Consider the following 18,792-nt stretch of genomic DNA (forward strand, 5'->3'; position numbering starts at 1 on the left):
TTTAAAGTCAAATCTAAAACTTCATCTTAAACATGTATTTTGGAAAATCTTAGATAGATAGACGAAAATTATCAACTTAACTTCTTCAAGAAATTAACTCTATGTCATTATTGCTGTTATTACAGGATGGAGTTTAGTATTACCACAGAGTCACTGTAAAGACACTTGAATGATAGTATTTTAGCTGAGTCACTGAAAATGTGTGTCAACCCCATGTTAATCATGAAGTGAAAGAGATCCCTAACGGACCAATTAGTGTCCATCTCTACACTCATCATGGCCAATTAATTATGGAGGCTGGAAATTAAAAAAATAATAATAATACTACATTGGGCCCACTGGAATAGTATGTAATATAGCCCTGATGCACTTATTAATGAAAGCTAGCGGTTATAGAAGTGAAGGCGAGGTCAGTCAAGGTGAAGGCTCGTTAAGTTCTGGGTTTGGGTTGGAACGGCATCCTGCTGATTCAGAGTCTCCCCCAAGATAATCAGCACCATCAGAGTTCTATCCTTACAAGGCTTAAAGGGCTTCAGAAACAGGAGGGGGGGAAAAATCAATACAACCTTGCCAGAAGCAGCACAGACCACACATGCTAATGATTTTCACAACTACTGCTGTATCTGTGTCAAAACTGCTATAGAGGTATGCAGAATGCACAGCTGTATGAGCTTTGGTTTAATTTGCCATGCTAGAAGCCTCTTGCAGGCCGGAAGGGTTTATTAGATTAATAGAATGATGTCATACATTATGTATCTAAAATATGATTTCATATTTCAGATGAATTCCCTTATATGTTATGCAGTTAATATCATCTAATGTTTTTCAGCTAATTTGCCCTCAGAAATAAATAATGTTGCTAGAGAGTTACCTTGGCTTTTTTTATTTTAATTCTTCTTCTTTTTCTTTGAGCTCCTTTTTGGGTCATTCACCACAGTGCCTCCATCTCACCCTATCACTTATATCCTCTTCTGTCAGACTAACCCTTTGCATGTCCTGCTTCACAAATGTTGTTTGTGATCTTCATCTTTTTCTTCTACCTGGTAGCTCCACATTCATCCTATGTCCAATATATCCACTATCCCTCCCCTGCACATGTCCACACCCCTTCAGCTTTGCTTCTCTGACTTTGTCTCCAAACCGTTCAACTGTAGGTGTCCCTCTGATGTATCCATTTCTAATCCTGCCTCTTTTGGTCATTCCAAGTAAAAATGTTGCCAATCTGCCAGCCTCAGCTCTGTTTCCTGTTTCCTTTTCTTCTTTTTGTCATTGCCACTGTCTCCAAACCATACATCATAGCAGGTCTCAATACATGCTTTCACTCTTGCTGCTCTCCTTCTGTCACAATTCACCTCTGGCACTCGTCACCCCCTGTACCCTGTCTGCAACTTCACTTCTCACTGCTTAGGATGGTTCAGCCAAGGTATTTAAAATCAATTCTTCAGTAGTTCTGATCTCTGCATTTTCACCATTTCCCCACCTCCTTCTCATTCTCACATATGCATTCTGTGTTGTTCTACTGACTTCGATTCCTCTTTTCTCCAGAGCATACCTCCATCTCTGCAGAGTTGTCCACCTGCTCCCTTCTCTCACTACAGATCACAGATGTTATACATATTCCACTGAGACACCCACCTGACCTGATCTCTTCACCTGTCCTTCACCACTGCAAACATGAATTGTAATCCCACTAACATCTTCAGTCCATCAGTTAGTTAAACAACTATTATTATTATTATTATTATTATTATTATTATTATTATTGTTCTTTGCTATCTTTTAAAAGTTCATGTTTGTATACCACACAGTGGTTAAGATATGAGATGATGTTTTCCCTATCAGCAGTTCAAAATCTGCTCGCAGCATCCAGTTAAGGTTACTAAAACATCAGTTTTGGTAAAAAGGTACTTACTTTTTTATTTTGAATAATACACATCATTCAGTTTTAAACATACCACTAAGAGCACTATGAAATCATTATGTTTTTAAAAATAGTGTTATTTACTTCACCAAAATATGATTTAGCTAACTTAAGAAAATTTGGACGCCTTGAGCACTCCAAGTTGTGCACTTTAAAGAATTATGCTAGTGGATTTTTCTTCTTTTGCATACTGTAGCATGTGGCATATTGCTCTAAAGATTCCATATTCCCTCCTTTTTCATCTGTCCATAATCAATCTTTCACATGCATGCTTTGCTAGAGTAAATGTGAGGAAAGGCATTTTGTGTGGCACCAGAGGACAGATGTTACCCGGTGTGAGACTGACAGTCTGGAGCATCCAGAGGCAGCACATTTTAGTTGTTGCTGAATCATATAGCTGTGAAATTTCTCAGGGTTAGAGGCGTATGCAAAATGCCTAGACATCAGTTTATTGTTTAAGCTACGGAAAGGGAAAACAAATGTGTGTGTTTGTGTTTTTGTGAAGGGGAAGCAGATTTTTTTTTCTTTAGGGATTTCACATTTTTCTTTCGATTCCTAATAAAATCACACAACAGTAAGTACAAGAAATGTTTGTTAACTCTGGACTAGAAGTGCGGCCACAGAACTGGTCATGTCTAGCCTTGTTGATGTTGATGAGATTACAGTAAAATTCAGAAATACATTTAAAAAAGAAACCAAAAGGCTGCAAACTGTGAGTCTGGTCAAGAATTAAGCTCCCATTCATAATAATTCATAATAACTTTGTATATAACACATATATAACATATATAACTTTGCGTGTGTGTGTGTGTGTGTGTTTTAATCAGATGTTTTGTTAGAAATGAAACTCCAAAGCAGCTTCAAAGATTCCCAAACAGTTCAAATACTTTTAATGCATAGCTCATCAGTTCTCTATTGGGAGAGCTGTGGGAGTGTGCCAGTGAGCAGGGCAACGTGGGAGACAAATCACTGGTTACTATAGCAGTAATCAGTGTAAGGGTATTACTGTAATTACTGGTATGACAGTGATGTTATAAGTACAAATAGCCAAATGTACAATTACCCACTCAACAAATGATAGCCCATGCTGTGTTGTGCAACTCTAAAAATTGAGGGTTTTTTGCTGAAGAAGAGAAAACAATTAAAATATATAATTAATATGTATCTGTAATTTTGGCTGAAAGTGGTTGATAAATATGATCAGACACAAAAACAGTACGTGGAAAAAAACATTTTGGGTGCATGCCACTTTGATGTGTTAAAATGTAAATCATAATCAGTATTTTCAATTCAGATTAATTGGAGTTAAATATCTAGTGAACATTCATTTGATGTGGATACCTATGTTTGTTGTATGCCTGTGTTTCAAGAGCTAGATTTCTTAAACCGCATTAGGACTCAGGTATGCATATTTCACTACTACTACATTTTGAAACAGAAAGTTTGTGATGAAAGGAAAGAAAATGGTTTTAATGTATTTGTTTGAAAATCTGGTGGCAATCTGCCCCAAATAACACATTATGCATATGACACACAAACAAGTAGATTAAGTAGAGAACTGTTTGCATGCCATGGCACCACTGCATAGGAAGACATATGCAGCAAATGGACCTACTAGGTTGATATACTGCTGTTTTGCTACATGAAAAGATTTGCCCCCTAAGCATTTTTAACTTCCCCCTGAGTCACCTCATCCTGGTGTTGAGTTTAAGTGAATCTCTGTGAAATGTATTATGCATCAAATGTCAACAGCTGGAGTGCAGAGTCTATAGTATATACAGTCATACTACATCACTAGCTTGGACCAAAAAACACTTAAATTGGAAACACTGTAGATATTTATTCTATACATTTTTTTTTTGTCTTTTGTAAATTCAGTTTATAATCACACACAATTATTTCTGGAGTGATGTTATAAATATAACGGAAGCTGTATGGTGATGAGATTTAAGCATTCTGACATTCAGATGAAAGTGTGATAATACACATGCAGTATCCAGGACATCCTGGAAGATATAGGCATTACTGAAACTAATTAATTTTTAATAAACATCCCATAAAGCATTGTTCTCTTTCCTTTAAGCTACATACAGTTGAAGTTGTATCACTTTTCTTTTATATTTCATTAAATGTTGGTCTTTCGCAGCTTCAGCAAAGATCATTTGGTTCTGATTAATGGCAGTCAGGGACTCAGTGCTCAAAGCACAACAGACTACTGTGAAGACACTCTTTCATCCAATTAGACTAAAAAATATTGTTTGGCATTTTCTTGGCTTAAGATGACACAGTCTCAGGTACCCATGCTTGATTTATTACAGAGAATAATACACTGTATTGTGTCTCACAGGGATCTCATAGAAGGGATCTGAAATTAAATATGGAATATATGTATTAACATGACAGCCTCTCCAGCCCACTGAAGCAGGACTTGATGTCTCTAGACGTTAAATCCCCTCTGAACACTTCTGTTGCACAGGAGATACAGTTTAATGAACTACAATCTAAATTCTGGGTCACTTTCTTGTCAAGGTTATCCAAAATACGGACCATCAATGGCATCAATCATAGGAGCACCAGTTCAGCCTGTTCTGATGTTGAATAGCGGTGAATCTCAGATCTCTTTGAACTAGTTTAAAATATATTCTCTGAAAATCTCAACATGCCAGGGCTTTCCAAACGCACTTGTTGTTTGCTGGCTGATTTAAAAACATGGCCACTCATATATCTTATGACCCATTTTGACAATGGAAGAGGACTGTAAGTTTGGGCAGTCTGACCTTGCTCTGATGTCTTCCAAGATCAATCCAGGCACACACATTTGTCATCACCTGTGTTGTCTGATACTTTGATAAATGACTCAAAACAGAAATCAAAGACAACAACCCAAAAAGCTTGACAGGCTCAGAATAACTGGTGATGAGAAACCAACTTCTGGAAGGATTCTGTCTTTGGTTTAGGGTTTACTGATGCTACCATTACATATTTGTTTCATTGTTTACTTGTGGGTTTTTCTGTTTTCATCTCTCCAGTCTAGGTTGGGTTGAACCTGCCATTGCTTCTTCATCTACACACCTACGCACAGGCCAAACAAACCTTTGGAAACCCGTTATTTTTTCACTGTTATGGCCCTAGCAGGGCCTCCTCCTGAAGTTGCTTGTGTGGGCGTGTCCTACCAGTTCTCCTGCCTTAGGTGCCACCTTTTTCTTTTGTACAGCTGCCTTCCATCAGCAATTAAAGGTATTTAAGCCCATAGAAAGGTGAGCTCTGGTGCCAGATAGCCATGTGAGTGGTTGGAGCTAGTGAGCTGTGTGTTTGGTGGTGGCAGGTAGTGAGCTGTATTTTGTAATTGCTTGCTCCTGCTCGGTGGAGAGGAGTGTGTTTGGTTACTAATCTCTTTTCTGACTTACTTTTCAGTTTACTGACCGACTCTTGAGTTTTGTTATGTTTTTTTAAATGGTAATAGTGGCTTGTCCGTCTCTTTTCATTGTGTTACTAATAGAAACTTTAATAAAACTCTTTAACCATTTTGCCTCCCTGTCTCCTTTTTCCGACACTTTTAATGTTTTTTAACACTTTTTGTTACTTTCCCTAATCGCCTGGACCCTTTCAGGGGAACGTGACATGCCCATTGAGTTTTGTTTCAATAAGGAGAGATTATTTGAAAGGAAAGAGCAAATGTGACCATACAAAGTATTTTTGTTTATCAGATTCCAATAAGGAGCAACATTATAGACCTGAATACAAGATGAAGCCATGAGCCACTCCAACATCATTGTGAAGTTTGCGGACGACACTACAGTGGTGGGTCTTATCACCAACAGTGATGAGACAGCTTACAGGGAGGAGGTCAGCGCCCTGACCCACTGGTGTCAAGACAACCATCTCACCCTCAACGTCGCAAAGACAAAGGAGTTGATAGTGGACTTCCGGAGGTGCAGAGAAGTACACACCCCCATCACCATCAACGGCGCTGCTGTGGAGAGAGTGAGCAGCTTCCGGTTCCTTGGCGTACACCTGGCTGAGGATCTTACGTGGTCAGTACACACAAACAAAACAGTGAAGAAGGCGCAGCAGCGCCTCTTCTTTCTCAGGAGACTGAAAAGATTCGGCATGAGCCCCCGCATCCTCAGGACCTTCTATCACTGTGCCATTGAGAGCATCCTCACTGGATGCATCACCACCTGGTATGGCAACAGCACCGCCTACAACTGCAAAGCTCTCCAGCGAGTAGTGCGGTGCTCTGAACGGATAATTGGAGGTGAGCTTCCTTCCCTCCAAGACATCTACAGGAAGCGGTGCCTGAGGAATGCGGGGAGGATCATCAAGGACTCCAGTCACCCCAGCCATAAACTGTTCAGACTACTTCCATCAGGAAGGAGGTTCTGCAGCATCCGGTCCCGTACCAGCAGACTGAGAGACAGCTTTTTCCATCAGGCCATCAGACTGCTGAACACTTCATAGACACCTCAGCTTCACTACTGGAACTTTAACATTATGCACTCCATACTGTACAGTAATGCCACTGTTTTGCACATGTCTCACTCTGTATATTTTATTTTATTTTATTTATTTTATATATTCTATTCATTGTTTACTCTATTTAATTTGTAAAATATGTGTACACACACACACACACACACACACACACACACACACACACACACACACACACACACACACACACACACACACACACACACGTAGAAAAATATTTAGTATACACATCCAGAAATGCATATACTATTATATATTGTACATATATTTATTCGTTTCAGATGTAGCCATTCTTGTATTTTGCTTGTTTACATTATTGTATTTTGCACAACTCTGTTGCTTGTGAAGCTCGCACACAAGAATTTCACTCACATGTGCTGTACCAATGTACCTGCACATGTGATGTGACAATAAAAGTGATTTGATTTGATTTGATTTGAGACACTGGCTAGAACCTCCAGAATCTATAAGATGGTGGTGGTATAGCACAACAGATAGTCTGAAAAGGACAGTGACAGAGAAAATTAATTCAAAGAAAAGGCCATAGGGGCTGAACGCAAGCAGGTAGATTATTAGGTTGGACTGAAATACTGAGTAAGACGAATTTGTCAGCATGGGAACCCGAAAGTGAAAAAAGAGCTTGCATGAATAGTGAGCATATCACCAAAAGGATCATCTTAAAATTCACTACATAATAAAAATTGATACAAAATATTAAAAAAGAGATGTTTTTGATATATCAAAATAATGTAGACTAAAGAAAACCAACACCATCCATGATTATCAGCCATTTGTTATAGCTAAGTTGTTATTTTTTTTTATTTTTGCTGTTAGTCAGAGTCGCCCACTTTGAGAGACATGGTTATGTGTCTCAAACCAAGGACGTTTCAGTCCTGAGATGTTGACAGCATGTGGGGCGCAGCTTATGGCCAAAGCAGCAGAGTATTCAGCGACCCAAGTGCTCCTCTGCTGTCAGGTAGCCCTGCCCCCAGGCTGTCTAGAGAGTCTTAATGTACTCTAAAGCTCAACTGCACTCACCAGCTCCAAATGCAACTCACAGTTTCATGTTTTTTGCCACTTTTTTCTTCACCTCGGTGTCCTCTCCGTTTGTGGTATGTCACCAAAGGTAATATGTATATTATCATACATCCCAAAAAGTTGAGGAGAAACGTTTCATCACTCATCCAAGTGACTTCTTCAGCCTGAGCTGACTGCAGGTTTCTCCAACCTTACAAACTGAGGAAACAATGGACTGAGAGATCTTTTTTTTTTTTTTTTTACCATTTATATGAAATTGTCACAAAACTGGGTTTCACCAGGATGCTATAACACAAAGTGAACACCATCCCCACAGACACAGCGACCAGGGAGGCAGAAAAACATCATATCAAGAAGGCCCTGAGTAAATGTGGTTATCCCAGCTGGACATTTGCCAAAGACTGTAAGGCACCTAAAGAAAGCTCCAAGTGATCATGGAGAGAAGAAGGATAACTGCTGCCTCAGTGAAAACTTCTAGTGCCTCCCTTATGCGTCAGGAGTATCTGAGCAGTTGAGAAGCATTTTCTCTAAACACTGCGTCTCTGTGGCTTTTAAACCCCAAAACATGCTGTGCCAAAAATTGGTGAACCCCAAGGATCCAGTCCCCCGACAACAACAGAGTAATGTAGTGTATGCTGTGAAGTGCCAGGAGGATTGCCAGGATTTAACCAAATAAACCTCTGGCTAAGCGGCACAACACAGAAGAGCTCACTCATCAGGACAGGACTCTGCAGTCCATTCACACCTACAGGCCAGTGGACACTGTTTCAATGATGAGGATGTACACATCCTGGACAGGGAGGAATGCTGGTTTGAGCGTGGAGTCAAGGAGGCCATTTGCATGAAGACGGAAAGACCATCTATGAAACAAAGAGGGGGCCTAAGGGTACATCTTTCGCCATCTTACAATGTTTTGATTGCAGCCATTCCCCAGCTCTCTGTGAATGGTACTCATGACCGTTGTTCAAAGACCATTGATCACTGATCAATGGTCTTTGATCAGTGGGCTTTGATGATTGTTAATCAATGGTCATGACGATTAGCATATTAATGATCAAGAAACTGACCTCACATCCCATTGTTTGTCAGTGGTGCTAGTTACAGAATTTTGCAAATGTACTGTTTATAAGGTTGGGAAACCTGCAGTCAGCTGAGTCTGAAGAAGTCACTTGGATGAGTGACGAAATGTTTCTCCCACTGAAAACGCTGCGTCCAGATGAACAGAATCAACTTTTTGAGATTTCCTACCTGAATGATTGAGCATGAATCAAGATATTATTATATATGTTTGTCTTGAGCAGGCATGAGGTGGAGCAATCTCAGTTTTGACGAGGTGATGCCACAATGAAACACTGTAAATATCTCCTGTAACAGCATTTGCTAGATTATTCCTATAACTTCCATCACTCGGCAAACAAAATGGCTGTAGGCAGAACGAGCATTGGTAATTGCGCCACTTTCACACTAAACAATACAATAATATGACTAGAAAATTTAAAACCTAGAATTCTCAACACAATACATTGCTTACCTCATGATCTCTCTGAAGTACATGTTTTGGTATACTGTAGAAATTCTGAATAATTTTGTGTAACCACTGAAATTATTGAGTGTGTAAGTTCAATTTCACTCATCCATAAAACGCTCCAGCCATGTTTAAAGCTATTTTTAAAGTCAAAAGAACGCTGAGCAAAGGGGAGATTATTTTGGATGCTCTCTGGCACCAGTATATATGCACTAGTCTCCTACTAAGTGCGAATGTCTGCAGGCAATCTCTCCATCTGCCAGTACACTGCAAGCCAGACTGTCCCAGTCACTGCCTGTCTCTTTCTTCATGCTGCAACCCAAAGACAAGCACAGGGCAACAACTTGCCTCTTATCCAGCACCACCCACCCCAGTCTCTGTCCTCTGGGTCCTCAGGGCTCTTTGATAGTCTCACAGGCAACATATGGGAGTCTGATTAGCATATGGCTGTGAGTTACTGCATTCCAGAGCCCACAGCAGGACATGGTAGAAAAGGCTGCAGGGAGGAGTCTAATTGATTCAAACCACTTTCTCCCTAGAGCATGCTGAATGACAGAGTAACCTAAAATAGTATGGATATCTTTAGGGTATCTGAAATAGACTTTTTGCTGCTTCTAGTATTAGAATGAGAATATGAAACGTGGGTTTTATACCTTTTTCTAAATCTTAGTTTTTAAATTATTATTTGACCTTATGTATTTGTCCTTTTGAGATTTCAGCATAGTCTTGCAAAGACAAGATAAATAATCTTTTCTTGTCTGTTTTATATTTAAATATAAAATTTGCCACGCATTATAGGATAAGTGAAAAAAAAATCAAAAAACAAAGTGTTATTTAAAGAAACAATTTTTCTATCTGTCAACATACAAAAAGGAGGGCAAACGCCTGCACAGCTTTTCTTAATTCAATGCAGATATTCATATACATTCAATATTCGATTAAATATAATTTAATATTTGATGTAGCTATGTGGCTAGGTTCTGACTGGTAAACAAAAGGTTGTACTTGTCTTTTTAGGCTAAGACATAAAATACCATTATATTAAAAATAACACATGTTGTTGTGCAAAGGTAAAGATAAACCTCAGTCTGGAGGTTTATCACATGGCTCTGTACAGCATTCTTTTTAGAAAGCAACGGCAGCAGCAAATGTCATTCTTTGTTGTAACCTCAATAAAGTAAGGGAAAATACACTGACACATCATAAAGCAGTCCATAAAAATGTTTTTATCTTTTCTGCTGTGACCAACACAGCACTTTCACAAATGGAGTGGTATGTTATAGATTATCATAAACTCTTTCTTTTTCCATTTCAGCTTAAAGAATTCCAGTGTGCGCCTCATGTGATCTCCCTGGTAGGAGACTCTGGCCTCTTTACCTATAGACAGGTCTTACACAGTAGAATATAATCTGCTGTCTAACACATGTCATTAAAATCTAATTGTGCAGTGTTGAATAAATATATCTCATATTACATGTACAATGAGTCTTTATATTTATTCAAAACTGCATTTAAGTACTCTTAAAACAATACTTAAATGCTGGGTAAGAATCACATTTTAAATAATAAACTGAAATGAAGAAAAAAAAATTATATATATATATATATATATATATATATATATATATATATATATATATATATATATATATATATATATATATATATATATATATATATCTCCATAGGTTCCTCATCCTATTCCGGACATAGTGGTGGTAGACAAAGAGAAGAAGACGGCCGTAGTGATCGATGTAGCGGTTCCGAATGACAGCAATATCAGGAAGAAGGAACACGAGAAGCTGGAGAAATACCAAGGGCTCAGAGAAGAGCTCAAGAGGATGTGGAAGGTGAAGGTAACGGTGGTCCCCGTGGTAATCGGAGCACTAGGTGCGGTGACTCCCAAGCTATCCCGGGAATAACATCGGAGATCTCTGTCCAGAAGAGCGCAGTCCTGGGAACAGCTAAGATACTGCGCAGGACCCTCAAGCTCCCAGGCCTCTGGTAGAGGACCCGAGCTTGAAGGATAAACCGCCCGCAGGGGCGTGCTGGGTGTTATATATATATATATATATATAATCTAAACTTCTACAGTCTGTAGACTGCATCTCCAGACAGATTTTGCCAGGACTTATCTTTTCAAATGCCACCTTAGATTGTTAGCAGTACTTTCTCTTAGGGTCTTAACTTCTCAGAAGAATTATTTTGTTAGATGCAGTTCCATTACTTGCTGAGTACTAGTAAAAGGCCCCAGCAAATTTGGCATATTCTTTATATTCAGTGATACTATTTATCCTGGAAATACACAGTTAACTTTTACTAGGAAGTAAAAATACAAATATAACCATTGGCACACATTGTTCAATACAGAGCAAATAATGTATTTCAGATGTTGATGATAGCGCAAACTATTCACCAAATACCGCTAAAAACTGTCTAGTTGTGTCTCTGTAAAAACAGAAAACATCACAGCTTCTATTGTCATGGTCTAAAGTGTTTGTTTGAAGTGACAAAAGAGTACAGTATCATGCTGCTTGTCTTTCCTATGTATTATATCAATAATAGTGATCCGGTTCATTTAGACAGAAAATACTTATTTGAATGATTGTGTGGATTATATTACGTGCTCATTGCCAGACTAAATAGCACCACTGTATCTCTCCTCACTGAATATGTTGCATGAGATCTTTTATTGCAAAGCTGACATTGTCAAAGCAATGTGCCTTTATCTCTTGGGAGGCTTACAAGGCCAGGGCATGATTGTCTCTCTGAATTAATGGCTCTCTGTCCAAGTGAAAACTAGAACACCAGCATAATTAAAATCTACTCTATATTCCACAATGGCTCCCTTGTGTTACCAGGTGAGCAGTGCCGTGCCCGTGCATGCACTAGGTGTTTGCAGGCAAGTGCTTCACTTTAAATGGAATAGAACTGAACTATATGCATAAAATGCAATACACTGATAAAATGTGGCGAAGGCAAACGAGGTGGTATGTTAGGAGAGAGCGATAACTATAACATCAATGTCGTACTAAAGTTTGTAAAACTTTTCAAAACTTTGGGCGACATGCAATTTAAATGATCTGCCGGTTTTCTACAGCTATTGAGGTTTAGTCTGAAGTGTGTTGGCTGTCTGTCAATCAAAAAGAAAGAAAAAAGAAATAGCCAATATGTGGTATATACTCTGGCTCCAACATTACCCCTGTCCCTGTGGCCCATGTTTGCAATGTCAGTTTAATTATTCATTAAAAGTTAAGTCAATCACTCATGGTTGTTAGACATGCCATAAAAGGCCCAACAACTGACATTCAGCAGAGCATAACAAAGACAGAAATCAATATTCCAATATTATCACAGGACAAAGGCGCAATCATTTTCTACTCGCTGGCAGCGATATTGATGCCTGTGTTTTTACTTTATTTCTTTTATTTATTCTCTTCATTCCTTTTGCCTTTAAACTTGATATATTATCCAAACTGAACTTCCTTATTTATATTTCATGTTCTAACCCCCTAGCATTTGTTAATACAGCAGTGCAGTCAGTCTAGACAGAGCTTCAAAACTATGTTTCAACTGGACAGTATGTGGACACCCTGACATCCAAAGCATTTCCTTGTATCTCAGATCCTACACGACCAGTGAGCTCTGCTGTGGGAAAAAGTGAAGATGAAATGCTCTGACCAAGTCTTCAAAGTCTCTGAGTTTCAAAGGCCGGGTGATGGAGCAGGTCAACGCCTTTAATTACCTGAGAATAGAGATAGGCTGCCAATCTCACATGGTGTGCAAGAAGCCCCAGAACACCCTGTTAGTAGATTTAAAGCTCCAACTTATGATTGCTATACAGATCACCTTTCCACCCCAACTGTCAGAGTCCATATGGCCCAGAATGTGTCTGAAGTTGAATGAGCTCTTTAAAAAAAAAATAAAAAAAATTCTATATTACATTTTGTTATAACCTGTCTGCGTTATGGCATCAAAATACATACACCATACTAACTAGCAGACTATATTGGTAATGTGTATCAGAGAAACCTCTTTTCCAGCCACATCATTCTTGTTCAAAATCCTACTCAGTCACTGTTGCCTTCAATGGTCAAAAAAGTTCAAGAGGAAGTTTGAGTATTTATTCATTTCAGTTGCACAAAGGCTAAAAAAATGCTTTGGTCTTGACATTACTTTGAGCTTCCGGAAACTTGCATGTATCCTTATAAACACGCACTTTCTGAATTTGTTAGGTTCTTGCACGTGCTGCAGGTTGGTTTGTTCTTCGGATTGTTCAGTGTTGTCCTAAATTAAATGGTATATATTTTCAATATTGAATCCTAAATAATATCCACTGTAATGTTTAAAATTGCATTTGATAATTAACATATGGCCAAAATATTAATTAATGATATATGAGCTTCTCATTTTTGATTCAGTTCTTGGACCTGTGTCACATATCACATTATTTTAATGTTACACTTGACAAAAATGATATGACTATGGCATGCATCATTTAGCACATTCTATTTTTGTGTGAGACCTGTGATCACCCTGCTCTGTTTACTTCACATGTCAGTAAATATCCAGGTGGATGCCTTTGCTCCCCTGCATTTTCGCACACATTCTGCCCTTTCTGGCAGAGCACTAGGTCATTAGAACTTGATGGCTGCATTGCAGAAAAGGCAGTTCCCAAACTGCCACTCTCCCTAGATAGCAGGCTTTCTCTTCTTCCTAGCTCTCATTTCTTTTTCTATCACTCTCTTCCAGACCATCCACTCCCTCCTCTCCACCCACTCTCTGCTATCTACCTCTCTTACGCTTCATCTCCTCCTCCCACCTCTCTCTCACTCTTAGCGACTCTGTCTTTTTTACTTTCTCTCTTGTGCTCTGTCATTCCCTGTGTGTTTTATTGCTGGATCATGTCCAGTACCCACCTAGATGCCCCTGTGGACCGCAGGCTGTCTCCCTCTCCACTAATGACCTTGCATAGTATGGCTAGTCAGAGGTGGATTTCGGGACTGCTGATACCAAAAAAGAGGGTCCAACAGTGCATAAGAAATAAATCTTCAACCTCACTTTTTTTCCTAGTGGTTGAACGGGCATTGTCCCTACAGGAAATCCTGGAGATAATGATGTAGAAATGACATAACATGCAGCTCAGATGTATAATAGAAAGAGTGAAATGTTCACTTCAGCTTTAAACATTATTTTGTTACTTAAAGATAATAAAAGGAAAAGGCAATAAAAAGTGTTTCATTTTGGAAAGAGAATAAAATAAAATGCTGAAAAATTCAGTAAGTGACATGTGAGTACAAATGACTGCAGTTCGAATCTGTTACAGTTTACTTATGAATGATTTATTCACAGGTGGCTGACCACAAAGAGCAGCTTCATAGATTTTACAGTTTGTAAGAACAGAAATATGTTCATGTCAGAGGCATTCAGCCATCCATCCGTTTGCTAAAGAGGTCGTGTGTCAAAGGACAAAGTGTCACTCAGGGATGGAGCCTTGCTCAGTGCACACAGACCCTGGAAATGTTTGTCACAAGTCTGTGCGAAGATGGAAAAACTTACTTCATTTGTAAACTTCCAAAACCATACCTGATCTAAATTTAGCCGATCCCTCCTTCAAAGGCATTATCTTCTTATGTGCATCTGTAACACTCTCTGCACTGTGGGACCTTTTTGAGCACTTCGTACTTGCATTACTACAGAGTGCACTGGATTCCATCCAAAAAATCAAATCACCAACTATCCAATTTGAATTTCACTTTGGTGAAGAGGACAGAGACACATGTAGCCAAATCTGGAGAAAAGGGGAGAAAAGTGTGATGAGATTCTATTGATTGAACCTTCCTTACTTTTTCACAGACCTCTGTCCTGGAACACAATGGCACACATCACATGTCACATTTCTCACTGCTGAAGCAGAACTCCTTATTAATAGTCTAACCACAGAGAAATTTCATATCATATCAAAAAAGCACATTGTTCTGACTCACTTCAGACCCAATATGTCAACTTTTGTTATGGAAACTGGATTTTTTAAACTGAAAATTATAATGTGAATCTATATAGTAAAATATCTCCAAAACCAACTTATGTATGAGGTGTCATAAATGAAAAGCAAGGTTGAACTGTTTAAAGAAAAGTGATATTTGAAATTTCCCCCAATTGTCTTCACCAGATAAACTGTGAGCGTGTCGGTATGCTGATACCACTATAGCTGTTACCTTGCTGCTGTTAAAGACATGGCTGTATGATCAAGCTGCTTCCTGAGAGGAATCTAAAAAAGGTAGACTAGGGGGAAAAAGGCACTTTAATCACTAACACATTAGTTGCAACAGCCTTAATTCTTTATAATGGTTCGGTGACATAACATTTCTTCCTAGTTTTTCATCAAGCCCAAATCAATTAAACGCAAACCACATTAACCTGTAGAACAAGGAGATGCTTCCTACCTAGATTAATTATGGTCATTTCATCTTTGCATCGTAAAGACCATGCTACTGATAAATTGTTTATACATTAGTTGTTTAAAGACCAATGATCGTGTCCTTAAGTTGTTGATGAATCATTGCTCCTTGACTAAACGGGTTCCTTGAGGTTAAGATGAAAATGATTCCTTGGCTCTATGCAAAAAAAATGCATGTGGCTCTGCCAGCAATAACATTCCATCATGACTAATCTCTGCAGTAAAGGAGATTAGGAGACTGGCACTTCACTGTCTTCATGGTTACACTCTAAAATTGACTGCATAAGCAAAAAGGGCAGAGGTTGTTGATTTGTTGATTTATCTAAGAAGCAACTACAAGGTCAAGCGTGTCAAAACATTATATTAGGCAGTGACACAGCTTGATCATGATCAAGTTTACCAGTTTCAAAGTCTTCTAAATGATGACTACCCCTGCTCTGATTCATTAACATAATGCTCATCAGGCTTGTCCCCATTGCAAAAGACTGCTAAGCCACATCACTTGAAAAGCCTCATTTATGCCAACAAGCAATTCCCGGTGAATTATGGATTGATTTAGGAATTCTCAGGCGCTAAGTTTTATAGATGATCTCTAAAATCTATGAGAAAATGTAACATAGTTAAACACACAAGCAGGCACTTGTCTCGTTGATACATTTTCAATTCCAATGTCTGAGGGGGACACATTCCTAGTAAGATTCAGCTAATATCACTGACGTACGTAAGAAGCCAGCGTTCCATGCCAGCAGCATGAAAACCATTTATCTCTCTTAGGTTGTGCATGGTATTTCTTTTGGGTAGGCAGTAATTTATGCCCCAGGCGGTGACAGGCAGAAAAATGCCTTACATGTTTTCAAAGCAATATGAGAGGGGCTTGTCTAAATGTCCCCGTCCTCCATCTGTCTCTATTGGGCTTTCGATAGACACACTTCAATCTCTTCATCCGAGCCTCTCTGGCATCAGGATCCTGTGGATGGCCCTATAGGCAGACAGGCAGAGAGCACTTCACTTCCTCCCACACTCATCTGCAAATTTGAGTAGTGGGACGGGGCCAGGGGGATGCGCAGTGGGACAGATCATTTAGATATAATGTATCACTGGAATATAATCAGCCTAACTCACAGGAAATCATTTTCACTCGAGGTGATAGCACTTCCTCGTAACTAATAGTGATACTAGCTGATTTGATGCAGATCATAGAGAATAACCAGTTATAAGCAGTTGAAATACCCAATTACTTTAAGTTCCACTGTAATAGAAAGGAATACAGAAAACTACAGTGTATTTTCAGGTTTGTTGATAGTAATAAATGAAAGGAGACCATATATAAAACATGCATAAAAAACAAAAGTGGTATGTTTGCTTCATGCTTTAAATAGGCCTCATCCTTCTCATACGTGAACACAGTTACATACCCCTGTAATTTATCAGGAATCATTTCATTTTGTTAATATAGCACTGCATGGACATGGAGCCAAAACAACTCTGAATAAACAACACGTTGGAAATCCTAAAACTAACAGTGACAACAACACATTAATCCAGAGCCTCAGGCATGTCTGATACACGACTGCCTCTCTTTAGAAATGAGCTTTGGTGGTGTGTGAGAGCTGTCAGAGGCTAAATGCTAAGGCGACACTGTTGGTTATGGGTTACAAGTGAAAAATGTGGAGGGTCACATATCTGTGAATTGTCTTTACTTTGTGTGCATATGAAATGTACAGACAAATAACAAAGATGTAATCATTGTTATGTGAAGAGAGTATTCTCATCAGCATCATCAGGTCTTGGTTGAAAGCCTTCACCCCAGGAAAAAACAAAAAAAAAGCAAACATGGTATTCAGTAATATTGTTCCAATATGATTTATCAGAAAGGAAAGAAGTTTTATTTTTTTCAACAGACAAATTAAAATGAAGACAATAAAGCCTGTTTAATCAAGCCTATTGAATCAAATAATTTTCTCATCAATGAAATTTACCTTACAATGAAAAGAACACGAATTGTAGGCTAAAGGGACCTAAATGTAGATTCACTCCCAGGCAGATGTAAAGGAAGAAAAACAAAAGTCCATTAATAAAAGATATTCCACAACAGGGAAGGAAACACATGGGAACTGCACAATAAAGCTTGATTTAGACTTCTGTGGGAAATTTATGCCCTAACTTACATAGTAAGTTAAGTAAAGGTCCTTTGATCCCCAAACCCCAACCTACCATGACATTCAAGTCATTGGGGTCTGCAGTGATCTGATGTGCCGTTACATTTTTGGGATGTGCACATTATGGAAAAAGTTGCGGTGTAGGATTAAAACGGGGTTCTGGTTATGGTGTAAGTTATGATATAGATCTGAAGTATAATTCATGTGTTAGACAAAGGAAAGAGTAATAAGGAAAGAGGACACAGCGTGGTAATAAGACACAGGTGGGAATAATCAAACACAATGAGACAGGCGGTGAGGTATATCAACACATGAAGCAAAAAACCCCAAAGTAAAACAGGAAGTGAGATTTGAAAAGCACACAGGAATTTTTTTTAGTTTTATTTTAGTTTTTTTTTCCAGATCTCACTTGGATCATTGGCTGTCAAGGACAGTTTTTTATATTCTGTTACTGCCTCTCATATTAATTTAACATTTTGTTTTAGTAATTTTAAGCTGTATTATTAATGTATTTTAATATCTGATGTTTTTTTCTAAATAGTGCCATTTACTTAAAAACAAAACATATGGAAAAATAAAGCAACAACTTGATCATAATAAACAATATACAAAACTTTTTCAATAGCATGGAGGATAAAATCCTACAACACCTGCTGTGTTTTCCTTTCTCCCTTTCCCTCAACAAACTCCTACAGCTATTGTGCATTAACAGGTCAGTATAAATTAACTGGACTTATATTAGGTGCTTGTTAGACATAATGAAATGCATCAGACAAGACTGCTGCAGAGGCAATGGCCATTTGGTTTCGTACCCTTCCTTTGGACCAACAACTTCCCATCTTCCCATGTCCAATTTAATTTTGTTCTGAATGATGAACTCGCACTAGCTGCCGCAGTGGGCACTGGCATTACCAGCACACTTCACTCAGACTTAAATTGGAGAGCACTTTTTCCAGGGAATCCACACATACAGACACACACACCATAAAACTTTAAATCCTTATTTTTTTTACGAGTTAAAAAAAAACATAAACAAACAAACCAAACCAAAAAAAGGAAGAAAACCCCCCAAAAATAATCTCACCAACCATGATGACAGTTTAACTGCAGGGGCAGGTAACTTGCATGTAGCAGTTCTAAACTGCACACATAAACAGCCAAATGCAACAAAACCAGAACTGGACAAGGCTTCACC

This window comes from Rhamphochromis sp. 'chilingali', assembly GCF_963969265.1.
Source record: "Rhamphochromis sp. 'chilingali' genome assembly, chromosome: 2".
Classification (NCBI taxonomy): domain Eukaryota; kingdom Metazoa; phylum Chordata; class Actinopteri; order Cichliformes; family Cichlidae; genus Rhamphochromis; species Rhamphochromis sp. 'chilingali'.